Source organism: Solanum pennellii, chromosome 8 (assembly GCF_001406875.1).
Source record: "Solanum pennellii chromosome 8, SPENNV200".
In the NCBI taxonomy this organism is placed as follows: domain Eukaryota; kingdom Viridiplantae; phylum Streptophyta; class Magnoliopsida; order Solanales; family Solanaceae; genus Solanum; species Solanum pennellii.
In genome coordinates this window covers 36,537,284-36,556,193 of record NC_028644.1, presented here as the reverse complement: position 1 = coordinate 36,556,193, position 18,910 = coordinate 36,537,284, and the positions used below count along the sequence as shown (strand labels likewise).

General features: G+C 34.6%; 1 long non-coding RNA gene across 18 annotated transcripts; it reads right to left on the bottom strand.

Annotated features, from left to right (window-relative positions):
- Positions 1 to 1,513: 1,513 nt before the first annotated feature.
- On the bottom strand, positions 1,514 to 8,425 carry LOC107028901. Of its 18 annotated transcripts, none has more exons than XR_003580004.1 (6): positions 8,150 to 8,425; positions 4,312 to 7,242; positions 4,137 to 4,213; positions 3,844 to 4,060; positions 3,659 to 3,742; positions 1,514 to 1,706 (listed from the first exon to the last, which is right to left on the bottom strand). It is a non-coding gene; the product is annotated as an uncharacterized LOC107028901 (long non-coding RNA). The 18 variants fall into 18 exon arrangements; XR_003580006.1 differs by having other exon boundaries at positions 3,844 to 4,025; XR_003580007.1 differs by having other exon boundaries at positions 4,497 to 7,242.
- Between the last annotated feature and the right edge of the window lie 10,485 nt (positions 8,426 to 18,910).

Sequence of the window (18,910 nt, the reverse complement as noted above, 5' to 3'; positions counted from 1 at the left end):
AAAAATTATATCACCCAATACCTACAAGGATACAACAAACTAATAGCACAATCAGGAACAAATCTAAATCTAGTAGCAACTTGCTACAATTACAGGCTAATAAGCACAGTATACACTATAACTGGAGACGAAGTAGCTAAAATACCTGAGCTACATAAGGCATTTCTGCAATATAAAAGAATAACTAAAGGAACTTTATTTTATATAAAGTTCTACTCAGCAACAGCAGAAATACTATATGAAGAAATTAAACCTACAATACAAGTTATTAAGATAGGTTTAACTAGAGATATGATAATACCAGAAAAAATAGATATACAAAAAGAGATACAGAAGGTGGATATCCCAGATTTTTATGCAAACAAAAGAACTATTAGGATAGCTACCATATTAAATGAGTTATCAAACAACTACCTAAATGAAAATGCAATTTGGAGTTATTACAACAGAGATCAAACAATGATATACTCCAATTGTAAAGAGATAAGAGCAGCATATATGGAAGAAGTACGACAATGGATATTAAGTTTGCTTAAGCCAGAACAAACACCTACAACAAGAGCTATCAGGAAAAATTTCATTTCTCCAAACTTGATGACCAGATACTGCAAACTAATAGGACAAAAGTATCCAGATCATACAAAATGCGACGGAGAAGATAACTATATTCCAGAAGTCCAGCTAGAATGAAGACATATGTAAAGTATGAATAGTAGTGTCCGTAAAGTATGAATAGTAGTGTCGGCCATATTTAAAAAAGCAAAGGCCAGTATATAAAGAAGTAAAGTTGTAAATAGTATGTCGGCCATAAAGGCCAATTATGTGTAAAAATATTTTGTTTTCTTGTGTCGGCCGAATATAAATAGGCCAGGTGTAAAGTGTTGTATGTAAAGGAGTGTCGGCCATTTGGCCAAAGTGTTGAGTTTTCTTGTATAAATAGAGGGCTATCCCTCATAATAAAATCATCCCTTTCCTCTACATCTCTCTCTCTCACTCTTAATCGTCTTCCACTTTAAATTGGTATCAGAGCAAGTTAACAAAAAAATAAAGCTATGGAAAATAAATCCGATATGCCAAATCTACAGAAACAGGTATACCCATTTATATTCATGAGTAACTAAACTGCCTTATTCCTAATAATCTCTTGTCGATTATAATTGTTTATCATGTTTTAATAATGTTATAATAACCATCTTTAGAAAGTTTGCTACAGAAATATTCTGCGAGTAAGTATGCCCAGACTATGTCATCCTAAGGTTGAAACCGGTAGGCAAGAAGGCCGTTTAGGGAAGTAAACAAAGTTGAGGTACTGTTAGGGTAACTGATCAAAGAAGAAAGTTGTAGTAGTGACCAGACGAGATGTTGCCCATGATTTTAAAGTTTTGCCTTTTATATCTTAAGTGTGGTAATATTATATTTACTATAAAATATTTATATGCCTCAATTTCTAATTAAAAATACCAATATTAATGTTCTGCAATAAATAATCTCAAACATCAAATTAGCTAATAAGTAATTCAAATATATAAATTTGCAATAAACTTCAAAAGATAGAATGTCTTGTGTACATACACATACGTATCAAATAATATTCTAATTATATGTGTACACTTTATAATGTATTTATCCTTTTACAATAGTTCTAAAACTTCAATAAGATCAAATTGACTTGTGGATATCCTTCAAATTTGATCACCACCATTTCCCTACACAATTAAAATAAAATTAACCGTCAAAACAAACCAACAAATTAGAGGCTGAATCATTGGCAATAGAATTCAATTTGAAGGTGCAGAAAAAAACAATGTTACACAAAATTCAGTTAATTCAAGATTCAACCCAAAAGCACAATTCAAGATAACTTAAGCAGCAATATTCAAGACTCAAGATCAGACCCAGCAACACATTGCATCTGAAGTCATAAATAATCACTTGTTATCTCGAGAAAAACTACCAGCAATTAAGAATTCAAGACACTTTGTGTATAAAAAAGATTGAATTAAAGTTAGAAAGAAAAACATTTGCATAAAGGAATGACACCCAAAATAACACGAAAATCAAGATCTCTTGGGTTAGAGGAACAGGAAAATGGGTGAAGGTTACCATTCTATTGCTACTGAATCAAGGCTTAAGTTCCTACAACTTATAGCTATTTAAGGAAAATAAAATAAATAGATTAACCTATGTTCATGAAGATGAACTTTCAAATAAAGACAAACAAATCAATAAGAATAAAGTAACAGGCCAAACATATCAATGCACACACTTTTCTGAATAGATTGTCACATGTTTCTGTAGTAAAAATCTAAACTACCAAAACAAAAGCCAGCTAACTAAAACTTTCGTTTTTGGAAATCCATGGGCATCTGCAATTTGAAACTGTCACAATGTAATGTGACCAGAAATTCAATTATTAACAAAGAGAGAAGAACTAACTAAACCATTACCCAAAAACAAAGCAATCACTTAAGAGAACATGCAGATGATAAATCCAGAATTTAAAAGAAATACATACTGGCAAGAAATGAAGCACAAGAGAGTAAAATTCATGAAAACTATGAAAATTATTCATGGCTCCTTACTGTAAGCAAAAATAAGATAAAGCAAGGAAACACTGAAGCCACAAGCAACAAAAAAAATAAAAAAATCAGCAAACCAAGAACAATTAGTAGATTATTTTCCCGTGTTTGTTAAAAAGCAAAGTTTAAGATGGAACATCCTGATAGAAAGACTTAGGATGCCAAGGTTCCCTAGGTGTGAGTATTGGAAACTTACCCTCGTAAACGAGAGATGTTCAAGGCTTCTGAAGAGCGGTGAGATATTTAAGATTCGTAAAAAGAATATATTTAGAGAACCTTCGGTATATATATTAGCAAGTGGGGAGAATAACTGGGGAGAATTCTTTGATGAGTGTAGGACCATGTGGAAGCTGGTTTTGGACATGTTGAAGGACGATCAGGTCCTAACATGCTACCACCCCTCATTGCTATCATGAATAGTGAGTTGCACTCATTCGAGATATCTTCAAACTAGATGAAGCTTTACCTCAAAAAAACCAACACCTGGAAAATGTTGGTACAAGTGCGAGTGAGAGCTGATTCAAACAAAGGATGGGGCATTGCTTTCAAGTCATTTGAAAATGAACTTGTAATTGGAGATTCTTCTTATTCAGGTTATTCCATGGCTATAAATACGTGCTGTCCAGATCCTGATGCAATTGAGTTTTAGTGGAAACCTCTTGGCAATGGTTGAAATCGACTTAGTAGCTTTATCTTAAACCGTTAGTTTATGATAGCTTGAAAAATGTCATTTATCAAGAAAACAACTTACGAATTATGATCAAAATATATAAGTTGCAGGAGACGAAGAAACATTTACATAGATTCAATGAGCTTACAGAAAAACTGGACTTTGAAACCTTTCTAAGAAGTCTCAGTAAAACAATTTGTTTCCACACCCCGATTCACTTCAAAAAGAACAAACAATCTAAACTTGAATTCCTTAAAATACTCAAAGAATTACCTACTTTAATCAAGAAACTCACAAACAATATACCAAGTAAAATCCTCACTAACCACATAAATGAACAGTTGGTAGAGTAAAATTAAGTGCATCCCGGCAAACAATACGAAGCATAACAGAATCATATGAAAATCACCTTGTACAACATGTAAGGAGTTCCAGTTTCTATAAAGATCTCAAACCAGATATTTTATGCATGAACGACCTTCTTTGCCTTTCCCTAAGTTGCCAAAAGAATATTGTTTACGATGAATGCTGGATGATCTTTAATATACCATATAAATGGTGTGCAATGAACCTTAGTAGAACACTTATTTTTACCTCTTTTTCATATTTAGTGTACAACTTCTCAAAATCTTCACCCCAACAATCTTCCAATCCAGGAGCCTCACTTTGACAAAACAAAGGTCATACCCCATTGCTTTGGACTTTTGGCATGAGAAGATCTGGAACCAAAGAGCAAATAAAAGATATCGTGGCCGATTCGATCTCTTCCAGAAGAACTGGAAACATCATCCATGTATTGTCATACAACAATCTAGTGAAAAGGCAGATTGCAAGTGCATGCCGAATGGACAATATGTTAAACAACTGATAATAAAACAATACTATACCTTCCCATGGTTCATTCTTAAATCAAGAAATTCAATAATATCAGCATGCCAAGACTCGAGGTAGACAACAAAGGCACCTAAACATAACATTACAGAGTGAGAAAAGTGAAGGTAGACTTGTCCCTACAGCTAAAGTTTGAGAATTATCTAAACAAGCACAGAATTGAGGCCACACCCTTTCTTTTGCCACCCGCTTGATCAAGATAATATCTAGAAGTACAATTAGACAGACGCAGGATATAAAGAAACAATCTCATTTGATATTTCGTTCCGAGTGACACGTTTGTTGAGCACACAGATGCCAATTCCACCAGCTGATTTGCTAATAAAAGAACATATTACTTAATGATTTTCTCATACCTTAAACAGGCATAGCACCAACAGTAGTGTGAAACAGAACCAGACCACAACCGGAAGAAATGAAAGAAATGCATAATCAAGTCATCCTCAGTCATCTGCACTCGATTTCTAGTCTGCTGAAAACAATTGTACAGGAACCAAGTATAGTGGAAGGTGTATGAGAAAGTTAAGAATTTTACTCCTTTAGTTAAGTAAATGATAAAATATACCTGTTCTTTGCTCTTCCTTTTCCCAGTAGCATATTTTTATTGCAGATACCTACTTGCTTTTCGTTACTGGCCATTTTCAAAGAAGCTTTTTCGTTACTGAGATTTTTCAAAAATGTTTTTTTCCTTGTCCTTTTCAGTAGAATCTCCATTTGTTCCTTACATAGGTACTTCATTTTCAAAACAAAACAAAACAAAGACAGTTCATTTACATTTACGTTTCTAAGCTCCTCTGATAGGGAACACACCCTCCAGCGACATAGCTGAACTTTCCCGATTCTAATGAAGTTTGGAACATTGTAAGCCCTCCAAAATAGTGACTTACCTGGTCTTTCAGCCAGAAAGATATCTTTATCTTAATGATGTTTTTTCCTTGTGGTCGTTTTTGGTGGAATCTGCATTAGTGCCTTGTATAGACACTTTATTTGCAACTTTCAGAAAACATGTTGAATCTTGTAATGAAAAAGCATTAGCCTGCCTGCATATAGTGTACGATGCCTGATGGAAAGCTGCATGCTTAGAAAGAGAGAGTAAATGGTGTAAAGAGGTAGAAAAAAGATTTTGTAACACTAGAAGGCAACACCTTACATAATTTGACCATCAGATGCAACACATATAAGAGTTTCAACCAGAATGTTTGTTGTCCATCTTCATGATATATTTCCCGTTAAAAAATTCCATGTTTTAAAAAATCATTTCAACATAACTAGTTAGTAGCTTATACCCAGAATAGCTAAATAAGAACCACCGCACTAATCTTGCAAGCTGAGAAAACAATATAATACAAACTAAGAGCAAACAATCCTAGGAATCTGCAGGGTTATAGATGAAACAATGAGATAACTAGTCATGGACCATTCAATTCTCGTGTAAACTTTTAAAAATTCAAGGACAATTGTTTTCATTCATGAGAAAGATAAAAACTTAAAAACAATAACAAGACAATATTAAGCAACATAAGATAAACTTACAAAATGATATTTTGAAAGACAATATGGTAGCAATGAAGAAGTTTTCTAAGTTAAACTAAATACTGGACTCATGCCCCGGCTGAAATAACAAGAATAAGGTACACTTTGACCAATAAAAGCGTATTCCGTAAATTCTTACTGCAAGATTCAAATACAGTGGCACGAAAAAGTAGAAGTAACATTATATAAAGGAATGATAATTTATTATTGAATAATCAGTTTGTCCAAGAAGCTTAGGTACCAAATATATGTTTTTAATTAAAGGTAATTTACTGTTAAAAATGAAAGAGTAAACAAAAAAGAGAGCCTAGAAGGTAAAATTGGAACACAATAAGCAACAATTAACCTGTAGTTTCACGTAGAGACTCAGTCGCAACAAGATAAAACCTTGATATGTAAAAAGAGGAAAAACTCAGAATGATTCCTAAAAGATTGGAGCTGAATCTAGGCCTTTCCCAATGCCTATGCAAGAAAAAACAAGATCACAAAGGGAAGGATAATTACAAGAAAAGAAGAAGACACTTACATTGATTCAAGGAGCCTATCGATCAAACGTTGGGGATAGGTAGAAACAACTAAAACATCAAGTTGGAAATCAATCTAGTTCATAAGACTTCTTCAAATTATTGCAGATGTTGATGCGTGATTGGTTTTGGAGAGAGCTTCACATTTATATATTGGTTTTGTACTACTTGTTAAAGCTTCTTTATTTACACTACACTGTCGGTGAATATAATGGAAAGACTAGTTCTTTTAACTTGGCATATGGATAGAAATTACTGAACTTGTGCCGTAAAATTTCCCATGAAATAGGAATATGTTCCAAAACGAACAATGAAACAAGCACGAGATTGCAGTTTATGAACAGAATTTACTACATGTGCAGACATTACTAAACACAATTAGCAATGGAACACTTCATTATGTTGATTAGATCTGGAAGTTGCTTATTGTGTCTTGACCAGGTTTCTGCCACATTTGTTTGTATGTTCAAGTATGATTATAGATAAACAATGATGTAAATCACATTGAAACATTACATAAGAAATTTGCTATATTTCTCAATCATTATCTTTTGCAAACAAAACTAGTCATAGAAAATATTCAAATACAGTATGGAATATGCCTATAGTTCTTTTTTCCTTAGCTGAAGCTTCTATCTGATTTTATTTCTGTTTGGTCCACAAAACTGACCTTTTTCCCTTTTACTTAGTATCCGGTTAACACTTATACAAAAATCATCTAACAGAATGTGATAGAGCGAATACACGTTCTTAATGCAGTCCACTACCTCTTGGATGGACATTACCTATAAATACGCGAATCAAATGTTCGATATGAGCAAATACAACATCCTCCTCAAGATATTCTAGCTCTAATTAAAATGAATACATCTTACCTTCCACTGACCATCGCTTGCGAGAATAATGAGATCTAAGTCGTTATCTATCAGCTCAATTGCCACATATGGGTATGAACTAAGATGTCTCTTCAATCTCTTGTCTCCAAATGCCCTAGCAACGGCAAGCTGTCCATCAACGCAAGGGGCATCACCTACAAAATTTCAAACTGCCAGCTGGTGTGAAGCAACCAATAAGTTATGGACTTATGGCTAGATAATTGATTACATCAATTGCATATGAATCAATGAAAAATATATTTGGTAGGCTTTGTATCGCCTCATGTACAACGTATGAAGAAAACAGAGAATTCGAAATCATCAAGACCAAAAATTGAGATGAATGATTGACGTTTGAGACCTCAAGAACTTTAGAATTTGAGCATGAAGAGTAGAGAATAGATAGAAGCAGTCAAATGTAATGGAGCAATATCACCATGAGAGAGTGAAATCATCTAGATGAATTAAACTAAAACTTGAATCATTTAGACGTAAGCTACGTTGAATGTTGAAACAAATACGCCTTTGCTTTCAATTATCTCCCTTTCCCTGTTTCGCTCATGAGAAATTGATAGCTGCTCGGCAATACCTCTCTTGTATATAACAACTTGATAATCTTCCACATTCGCTACTATAAGTGTATGACTATTTATCAGCATTGCAGTAACTGCACTTGACCCTACTTTTCCGAATTTGAATGCTATTTCTAGAACGTCCTTGTTTGTACTATGACAAGCTCTATGAGTTCCATTCACAGTAGCTGTCCAAATATAATGCTGCTCACAGATACATGTGATGTGAATAAGAAGAATGAGAGTATCTAAATAACAAAAATGAGAGCAAAGACCAGTATTCCTAGGGTTAACAAAAATATCGTCTCCTCAAAATTCCTAGGGTTAACTTTGACATTCAACTTTTTTGCACTTTCTTCCCCTTCTTTAGAATTTAAGCTATAACAAACCCAAAGTAATCAATTACTTATAAACACAACAAAAATTCAATCAAATGACTGTTTTTAGCACTGGACGATAAGTAGAGAGTAAAAAGAAATCTCGGTTGTCCGAAATTGGTACTTACGCTTGACGAAATCGGTTCTTCAGCTTCCAATCTTCGGTTCTTCAATCTTCAGTTCATCGATCGATCCCTACTTCTTCGGCATTAGCTCTTCATATATTCGAGAAAATTGGGTTTTAGAGAAGAAAATCAGCTCAGCTCTTCCATTTTTCAGCTCATCTCTTTTGTTCTTCAGCTTTCCCTCTTCGATCTTCAGTATATTTTTCATATAGGAAAGAAGAGTAAAGAGGCGTGTTTTCTAATGTGTAGCATATGTGCTAATTTTCATCTACGAAAGAAGACAAAGACAAAAGTTTTTATTAATGTTTTATTAATTATTTTTTTGGCAATAAAAATGGGAGGGAGAGTTTAAAATGTTGGAGGGAAGCTAATATTTTAGTGAAAAATTTTAGGTCACACTTCTAATGTGTGATTTTTACAATTATAAAAATAGGACACTTTAAAAGTGTTGCCATATATGTAAATAATTGTTGTCATTTATTTCATATCATGAAAACACTTATAGAGTGTAGTCTATACCATTAAAGGGTACACTTTACAAGTGTTTTCAATATTATTGTTGTCAAAAGTTAAAAATTTAGGCTACATTTCAAAAGTGCTTCCAAAAATATTTTAGGCAACACTTTTCAAGCGTTGCTCATATTTATTGTGGCCGTAGGCCTAAAATGGTGTAGTGAAGGACCATCTACGGGTCCTTCAGGAAGGACAATTCAAAGAGACAAAGGCTTTCAAGATAATTAATCCCCAATCGACTGAGTCAAATGATGGCTCGTTGGCCAGTCGACGCCCCATCGATGGGAGTCGTTGGTCAAGAATTAGCCCAGGAAGATCAAGCTTTCAATGCCCAATCTCTGAACCAAATGAAGGCCAGCCAGGATGGTCTGTTAGTGGAAAAGCGGTTCGTCGATGGCTAATCGTTGGTGGGATTTGTATTCTGTGCTATTCACTGTTAAGTTAAAGGGTGAATGGGTAAATTCACCAAACATCCAAATAAGATTTTGGGTGGTTAATTAGGGGTATTTTGGGTATTTAAACATCTACATAAGTCCTAAATACCTAGATGAATTCAATCTTCAAAATCAAAACCCAAAATCTTTAAGAAATTCTCTAGAACTCCATTGAAGCCAAAACTCAAGGAAGAGAATGGATTGGAGATTCGAGTGGTGATTCTTCATCAATTTAGTGGATTGACATCATTTAGGTATGATTTTTTATCCTTGAAACTCTGTTCATCTAGATTTCCAAAATACAAAGAGATTTCTTATGTTTTCTAACGATGAACTTGTCCAATTTTATGATCTATCCATGGGTTCTTGCATTAAAGGTTTTGAATGATTAAATATTGATTATATTGATGTTAATTAGATGATTTTAACACAATTAACCTATGAACACATGTAATTCATGAACCCTAGATTTTGACTACTCTATGGTTGACTTGATATTGTCTTAATGCTTATGAATTCTAGTGTAGTTTTCCATGGGCTATTGAATAATGTAATAATTGTATTGAATTAATGTATAAGATTTCTTAAATTGATAAATCTATATTGAATTTACTTATATTTATTGAGTATGTGATTATGCATTGAATTTATGATGATGACTACGGGTAAGGGCCTATTGGTATTGAATTGGATGATTTAGCATTGAAGTGGAGAGAATGAATTGGTGGTATGATTCCCTAATTCTCTTTATTTTATTTAATGTAGCTCTTGAATTATGTTGTGATTTCTATGTTCCACTTATGGTGGTGGTGCTATGTGAATGATGTGGCCTTGTCGGTGTTACATGATGTATTATAATGATCATGGCCTTGTCAACAACTACTTGATATACTATGATGATTTGTTTAGTTGATTTATGTGAAGTATGATTATATCTATCTTCATGTGAGTAATGTTAAAGTATGTGTTCTTCTATTCATATTGGGTGATCATATTAGACTATGACTATGTCTTTATGTGTATAGTCCTAGAGTTGATGCATCATTATTCCTAATTGGCTATATGGGTCTATGATGATTATATTGATGATGTAATAGAAGTTGATAGGATGACTTAAAATATGATAATGGTTATTCATATGTGCTTCTAGAATGATATGATATATATGATAAAGTGAAGTCATTGGTGTGTCTTGTATGGTAGACTTGTGTCCCTTACATGATACATGTATGAACGCGAATATAAGATGTCTTGACATAGAATGCTAACGTCTCTTATTATTGTACGAAAGAATGATGTATGGCCTTGAACATAGTGAGGAGGTCAACTTATGTGGAACCTTTGAGAAAGAAGGTTAAGAAAAGCTTGAAGTCTAAAGCTGTAATGGAATCCATCTTGTGTGAGTGATGGATTTAGGAATGGTTAGCTGAAACGACATGAAATCATTCTTACAAAAGTCATTAAGCCATCCTCTTCGCCATTGTAAGGCAGCCTTGGGGACCTCTTTTGTAGGGTGAATGTGATTGTGTTATGAACTAGATATGGGACCTCTTCATGTGATCCTTAATGTGAATTATTCTATGAGAACAAAGGCTAGCACCGAGTGAGTATGGTAAGGGAAGTAGCTCTAGATAAGAATGAGGCTAGAGTGCAAAGTAAACCCTTCATATTCTATAACCATGTGCCTACATGAGATGTGTCCAAGTTCTACCATAGGCAAGTAAAACACCCTCCATCGGAGTAGGTTCGACTCCGGATTCCATGTTTTGCTATCATGGTTTATGTCGGTTATTTCCTAATCTTATCATATGGTATACCTACTAGTATTGGAAAAGTTCTATGAAGTTTAGGTTGAGGTATGGGACGTTATATATACATTGCACAATAAGCTTTGAAGACGTTAGTGAGAGTCTCTAAGTCTTCTCCAAGACCATTAATTGAATAACCTTTATGTGATGAATGTTTCTTGATGAACTAATGATGTAATGACTTACGATAGGTAGCATGTAAATGAATGAATACCTAATCTAGAGTAAGTCTAAGAATTTACTAGTTAAAGTGTGAAGGGGGCATACAGGATGATCTCTTCATGTCTTACCTTGCGAGATACTGAGAATGACTCTAATTAGGAACGTTGAGTTATAAAGTAGGCAGGATCTAATCTTAGTAAGTCTTAGGGATTATATTGGTAATATTGAAGAGGGTGTATGGGCGTTCTCTTCTAGAAATACTTAAGTAAGTCTTTTGGTAACCTTAGTGAGGTGAATGTCATATCATATATGTTACATTGTGTTGGGTGTGTTGTAAGTGTGTATGTCTCGTTATAGGTGGTCTTAAGGATCATTTAGGTGTGCCTAGAGAGGGTTTATAGGCGGTCTCTTTTTTTTTTTTTACTTAAGTGAGTCTTAGGATAAATTTTAGTGAGAAGATGACATGCTAGAAAGTGTTCAATGTGAACTAGAATAACTTCACTGAAACAGTGGAGGCATTCACGGTGAGAGTGATATGGGTTACTGTAATGTTTCTCCAAAAATGTGATAAATTGTTTAACTGTTATATTATGTGTTTCTAAAGTGTTAAATGTTGTTCTTATGCTTATGATATGATGTTTTATCAAAAAGAGTGTTTTTCCATTAAATGTTTGTTATCATGATTATGCATTAAGCCATACTTAGTACACGTGGTTGTACTAATTCGATGCTTTTATCTATCTCTAAAGTGATTCATAGTTGAAGGTGCTATGGAGGCGAAGGCTTGGATTATAGGATCGCTAAAGCAATTTGAAGTATGTCCTCACTTTACTCGAGGGCATAGATGCCTTTAGAGTTTCTTTTTATTGATTTATTGTAATAGATTGTATGGTCCATGTCCCAAGTATATTTGTGAGTCTAAGATTTGATGATATGATGCCTAGTTCCTTTGATTTTATATGAAAAATATTTTGAAAGACTATTAGAATGTTTTGCGAAAAGTTTTAATTCTGCACTACTTTCAATATATGTATATGCGATGAATTATGTGAAAGGGATTGTATGAGATATCTGAGAGGTCAAGTACGCCGGTTTCACTCCGAGAGTGCCATATCATCTAGGGTATGATCTCGGATTTGACATATCTACCATTAATGCAACCACCGGATCACCTACTGAGGTAGACACCATAAATGGTTCATTTATGATATCGGGAAAAATATCGAACTTCTAGCTACGAAAGAAGTAACAAACGACAAGGTAGCACCATGATCAAGTACAGCATAAACATAAATAAAGAAGACTTCTAAAATACCGGTCACCACGTCATAAGAACTCTCTTGCTCACCCCTATAGCGGAGAGCATAAAAGTTATTCTTTCTTGGAGCATCAACATTAAAACCACTTCCTTGAGTTTGCCACTCCCCTTGTTTTGCCTTTTCACATTAGGGCAATCTCTATCCTTGTGACCACTCTTGCCACACCTAAAGCAATTGTCCGTGTTAACTAGGCATTCACCCGTATGTTTCTTGCCACACTTTTGACAAGTAGGCTTCTTGCTTGCTGAACTAGTACATCTTCCATTTAAGACTTAGGGTTAGACACCCTATCATAACGAGCCTTCGAAAATTTGGAAGGAACTTGTTGGAGAACCTCTTCTTGAATCAAGGCTTGTCTTAAATTTCCAACCTTTCCTTTGAATAACCACCTTCATAAAACATGGCCCTCTTGGCCTCTCTATTCTTCCTTCTTAGTCTACTTTCTTCCTCTTGTTGAGAATGAACCATTAAACATGAAACATTCATGTTGTCATTAAGCATAGACGAACGACTTTCTTCTACCAAGTCTTCGGACACTCCCGTAAGAAAATGGCTCATCTCATCCTTTGGGTTAGACACCAAGGATGGAGCATACTTGGACAATTTAGTAAACTTCAAGGAGTAATCAAGTACACTCATACCTCTTTGACAAAGGTGTATGAATTCTTCCACCTTAGTTTCCCTCAACTCTCTAGGAAAGATCTTATCAAGGAATTCCCTTTTAAAGATCTTCCAAGTCACCAGACCACCTCTTAGCACCCTATTATCCCTCCATTGAGTGTACCAAGTTTGTGCCACATCTTTGGGTTGATAGGCAGCCAACTCGTCCTATTCACTCAGAGTCACACACATAGCAAATAGAATTTTATAGACCTAATCAAGAAAGTCTTGAGGGTCTGCACCCGCTTTTGACCTGAAGAATATAAAGGGGTTCATCCTAGTAGCGTTTCTCAAACGAGAAGCCATAGTGCGAGCATGTTCAGGCATATGGTGTACAACTTTCCGATTCAGTTGTGCCGTCATAGCTTGGACTTGAGAAGTTACAGCATTAACTTTAGAGGTCATGGCTTGGGCCAAATTGAGAAGAGCCGACCTTATCTCCACATCCGTCATAGGTGGAGGAACAACTTGAACTTGATCACCCATAGCAACTTTTTCAAGTGGAGGAACTTGATTTTCTTGTGGAGGAGCTTGATTTGCATGAGCTCATGCATAAGCAATCCCTTCCTCAACCCTCCTTGTGTTTTCCCTTCTAGTAGTCATACCTATAACAACAATAAGAGGGTTAAGTGAAAAGAATACAAAAATTAAGACTCTAGAGGCACGTCATAGGAACACAAGAAGATGAGAATTTCCTAATCATCACATAGTCTCTCATTCATAAGTGTGGCGCGCTTCATAATTACGAATAAGAATCTACTTAGACATGGTTTACTAAGAAATCGAACCAAATGATATTCAACCTCATGCTCTCATACAATGATTTTCACATCCGTGGAGCACCCCTAAATGTAAACGGCATCGTCGTGCTCGGAGAGGACTAAGACTAGCCTCTTAGCATTCGTCATAACATATAATAGGCTAAAACGTGGAAAATCAAAACTTTTCATATACATCTATATAGTGAGGTTTACATAGACTTCTCGCTTACAAATATATATACATAGGGAGTTTACTTAGATTCATCACATAGGAAACTTACTTAGACTTCTACATTTAGGTTACATACACAATACACAAAGATATTCCTATAGGAAAGTCTCACATTTAAACCATCTAGAATGAGTATAACATTCGGGCATAACCCATACTTCACTACAACAAAAGCCACATATAGGCTTATACACCAATAGTCTTAAAAATAAAGTGAATTAAATTAAATGTCATTAGACTAGAACAACATCAAATGGCTAGATAGTGGCATCATCATCGGAATGGTGAGTACCTACAAAACACAGAGAAAAGAGAATCCAAGTTTTCTATAATTGGCCTTCTAGAAACTCAATGTCCGAAACCTACATAATTGTAGAAAAATAGAAATATGGGTTCGTACACCACTTAAAAGTATGGAAACATGAACATAAAACATTTGAAAAATGCATAAAAAGGGACCTTTACTTTAGAAAACATGATAAGTCATTTGAAAGCCCTTCGTGCACATACAAGAGAGAACATACGACATAAGGATCACAATAAAAGAAATCATGTTCATAATCAATTTAACTCAACATAAGAGCCATATAAACTTCATAAGAACCATAGAAACCTAATAAGTTCAATAGTTCATATAAACATAAGAATACCAAAACCCTTATCAACAATCCCATCTCAATTTTACATGTGCAATGCTTATGTGAAGTCCCATAACCCCACATAATCAAGTAAACAAGATAGAAGATCATAAGTAATGCCTGGCTTCATCAACATATATCATCACAGTCATTTTGACATATAGAAACTTAGACCAACACATGTTCATCAAAATAGTCAACATCATATAATAGCATCATCATGCAAAATCAACATCCTATAATAACATCATCATGTAAAATCAACATCTTATATTTATTAATAACATCACACAGAAGACCATCTCCTAGGACTCCCTTTAGAGTTAACTTGTGCAATGTCTAGAGAGGGTCCCATACCCCCTATCTATTCTAAGTAGACCACTCAAGTCATCCTAATCAATGTATATATTCATTTACCTTTAGTTATTCATTTTACTTTCAGGAACACTTGCCTTAACCAACATAGACCACAAGAGATAAATGTGGAATGCGGTGTCATCAAACCCTACATTGAATGAAGGTGGTGCACTTGACAAAGTAATGCCAAAACATGAACATAGCATATAGGTGGATCAACTAGCTAGTATTCCTATGGGGGCAACATTGTTTAGGAACTAGGAGACATTTTTGAGACCCTCTTTATGCCATTTGGCATTGTAATCTCTATGTCATGAGTACAATACTGAACCTGCATTCCCTACATGGGAAGGAACACTCCTCACCAGTAGTTCACTCGGTACTAAGCTAGAGTTCCTTTTTTGAAATGTCTTTAAGTCATCCTTTAACTATCATAACTTAGTTTAGGACATAGGAGACTAACCCCTTGTATAGTCATAGTCATTAGCTCAACAAGAATTGCATGAGTATGTCCTTTCATTACAACCCTTATATGTGAGATTAAAACATTATCATCATCATGTCATAGTAAGGCACATAGGTAATTGACAACCAACCTTATATCATTACACGTTGATCGTTATCTCACAATTCACATAATAAAGACAATTCAGTTGCATCATCATACCAAAACCTACTTAATCTAATCACAAGATATGCTTAAATTGAACTTCATCATCAAGTGCAAGACATCACAATTGAAGTAATGGTTCAAGATCACAAAGTCTTAGAAATTCTCCTTAAAAAGCCTTCATTATAGGTATTAGCATCAACTACCCAATTCATCAATACATTGGTGTAATAACATCAATATAATAGTAATTAACACAAGAACTAAGTCAATTGCATCAACACTAATCAATTCAACATGAGTTCATAACCAAGGGTTAGGGAATTGGGGTCAATTCATCATCTCTTCACACATTAGGTTGAACATCCAGGCTAACATAATTAAAGAATAATACAACATAATATAACCATAATAACCAATATAAATCAAGAACAATACAATTTGAAATATCAATTTTGCATTAGAAAGAAACCCATGTTCATATCATCTTTTGGAAATCAATTTGAAAGAACTATTTGGGGGAAAGGAGTCTCAAATGTGAAGAGTTATCATACCTTGTTAATCATTGAAGATTGATGGAGAGAAAGTGAAGTTATTGAATCCCTAAGCCCTTTGACCTTGGTCTTCTATGGAGTCTCTTTTGGAAGAGAGGTAGTAGAGAGAAGGAATAGAGATTTGAGTTTGGGAATTGAGTGAGTTGGTTTAGTTTAATTAGGCTTAGGTCTTTCTATTGGTAATTAATTAAATTAATTAAACCTCCAATAACTCTTAATTAACCAACTATCTAATTAAAACAACCCACTTAAAATCAAATAGCAAAACACAAACCTGTCCTATGAGACCCCGACCTACGATCTATAGGCCAGTCGACGACCCTTGCACCCACTGTCCAACACAATCGTCGTTTGTTCCAGAGACTTTGTTTTTGGACCAGTCTGGGATTTTTTCTAAGTGTGTGACTATGGATAAATTGACGCCCCGTCACTCATATGACGCCTTTTTGATTGGCTTTGTATGTAGCCACTGCCAACATAGACCTTTTGGGGTCAAATTGAGGGTCCTCTCCAAGGACCTTTAGGGTGGTCCTTGGGGAGTAGTACCCTGATGTTTAAATTCTAAACTTAATAAAATAATTGTTTGATACATTTACACCAATATTTATAAAATTTTGACTTGTACAACCCCGTGAAATAGGCTAAATCACACTAGCACCTCTTTTATTAATCTTTGGATGTCATGGGCATTTTTGATGTCTTGACACTATAACTTCCTAAATGGCTTATAAACATTATATTAGGTATTATAATAGTGTTTCAATCCTTTGATAATCATGTGAGGTTCTAGTGTATGTCTTGGACTTTCAGAGTGTTATAGACACTAGCACTCGAAAGACTAGTTTTTTAGACGTCTTGATCGTCCTTTGATGTTTGACTGCCGAACTCTTAAAACCAATTATTACAAGTTGTTTCCAACATTATTAAAAAGTCATTGACTCATAAAACTCATGTGAGGATATAGTTTATCCTAGTTTATTTTGAGGGTCATAGCAGCTGCCTTATTTACAGGACTAGTGCCTGTAACTAGACCTTCTTGCCTTTGGCCTTTTCCGGCAACTATTCGAGTCAATAATTGGACTAAATTTCTTAAAAATTGTTCAATATAATCAATAGGGGGGGGGGGGGCTTGAGGTGCACTTTTACTCATTAGATCTTTTGGAGATAGAGGAATGTGGAAAATTAGTGATAGAGACTTATCTCGAGCCTCACTTTGACCAGCTTGTCTAGGTGTTGGTTTATTGGTACCTTCTTCATTATTCACATTAACTTGCTTGGTTGTTCTTTTACTCTTTATTTTAATCATCATCTTTGCTATTATAGAATGATTTAAAAGTTAGATATAATCCACCTAAAACACTATCTCTATCACACCATCTAACAAATGAAAGAGAATATTGAAGTCCTACATGTCTCATAGCCTCATATATATAAATGTTGTGCACAAAACATCCAAAAGCAAGACTATGCATAAATACATATCTGTAAACTTTCTAGGATTACCTACTTTGGTACCACTTTTGTCATTCCTCAATTAACATTAAGACATACGGGTACATGATACCCTAAGGCCCGACAAAAACAACATTAACATGTTCTTACTATGTATATAACTATGAAAATTTTAAAGTTGTGACAAGTTCATATAGGATGCAACGATATTAACAAGCATAAGTAAACCCAAAACTTGTATACAATACTTGGTTGTTGACGACACAACTTGTTTTGAGACAAAACATAAGTGAACTCTACAAATTAGTCTAAAAAGCCTCAAAAATATTGGAAACTTTAGTTTAGGGTGAGACATGGCCCCGCCAACCTTAACTATCATACAATAACATAATAGGTGTCAAAGACTCGATAAGCCCTAAATTAACCTAGAGCTTCAGCAATAGTCATTGAGTACCTACTAATGAGGTCTATTAGCAGCGAGTACCTGTGCAAGCAGCATGAAATGCAGCATCTCCCACAAAGTACATTAGTACAAAAAATTTACCGAATATCTAAGTCAATAACATATTTAAAACAAGGGCTCAAACGAAATCAAGTATTATAAGTGCATAGATCAGAACAGAAAAGCACATTTGTTCACTCATGTGGCATCACGTATGTTACATTCTTATATTTAATTTTCTATGTGTTAATATATTTATAAGCTATAAGATACAAATGACTGGGTGATCAGTGGTAGAAGAGGATGACCCATGCAAGACATTATAATCCTTGCAAATTTTTCCTCATAATTACAAAAATTTGTATTGGCCCATCTAGGATTTCACCCTTAATATTTTAATTAGATTTCATTTAAGAGGTTTAAACGTTAAAACTTGCCTTGTTATTACTTGCCAGACCAAGGAGATAGTTAATAAGAAAAGAATTATCAACATAGATTTAGTGTGATACTGTAAGATCCCGAAAATGACTTAGGTGAACTAGATCCTAAAATGGTTGTCATGATTGTATAAGGTCCTAAAATGGTATATAATGTGTTATTGAGGCACCGTCTAAGACTTTAGGTGCATTGGAAGTTAAACATCAAGGGACGACTAAGACATTTCACGACTAAGTCACCTATGTGCCTCATATGTCTATATATGAATTTATATGTGATTAATGATCTTATGAGGTCCTTATATGAGTTATTATAGTGTATATAGGTAGTGTGTCAAGTTTCGTGAAGTTTGGAGGTCAAACCTCCAAAAATGTCCATGACGTT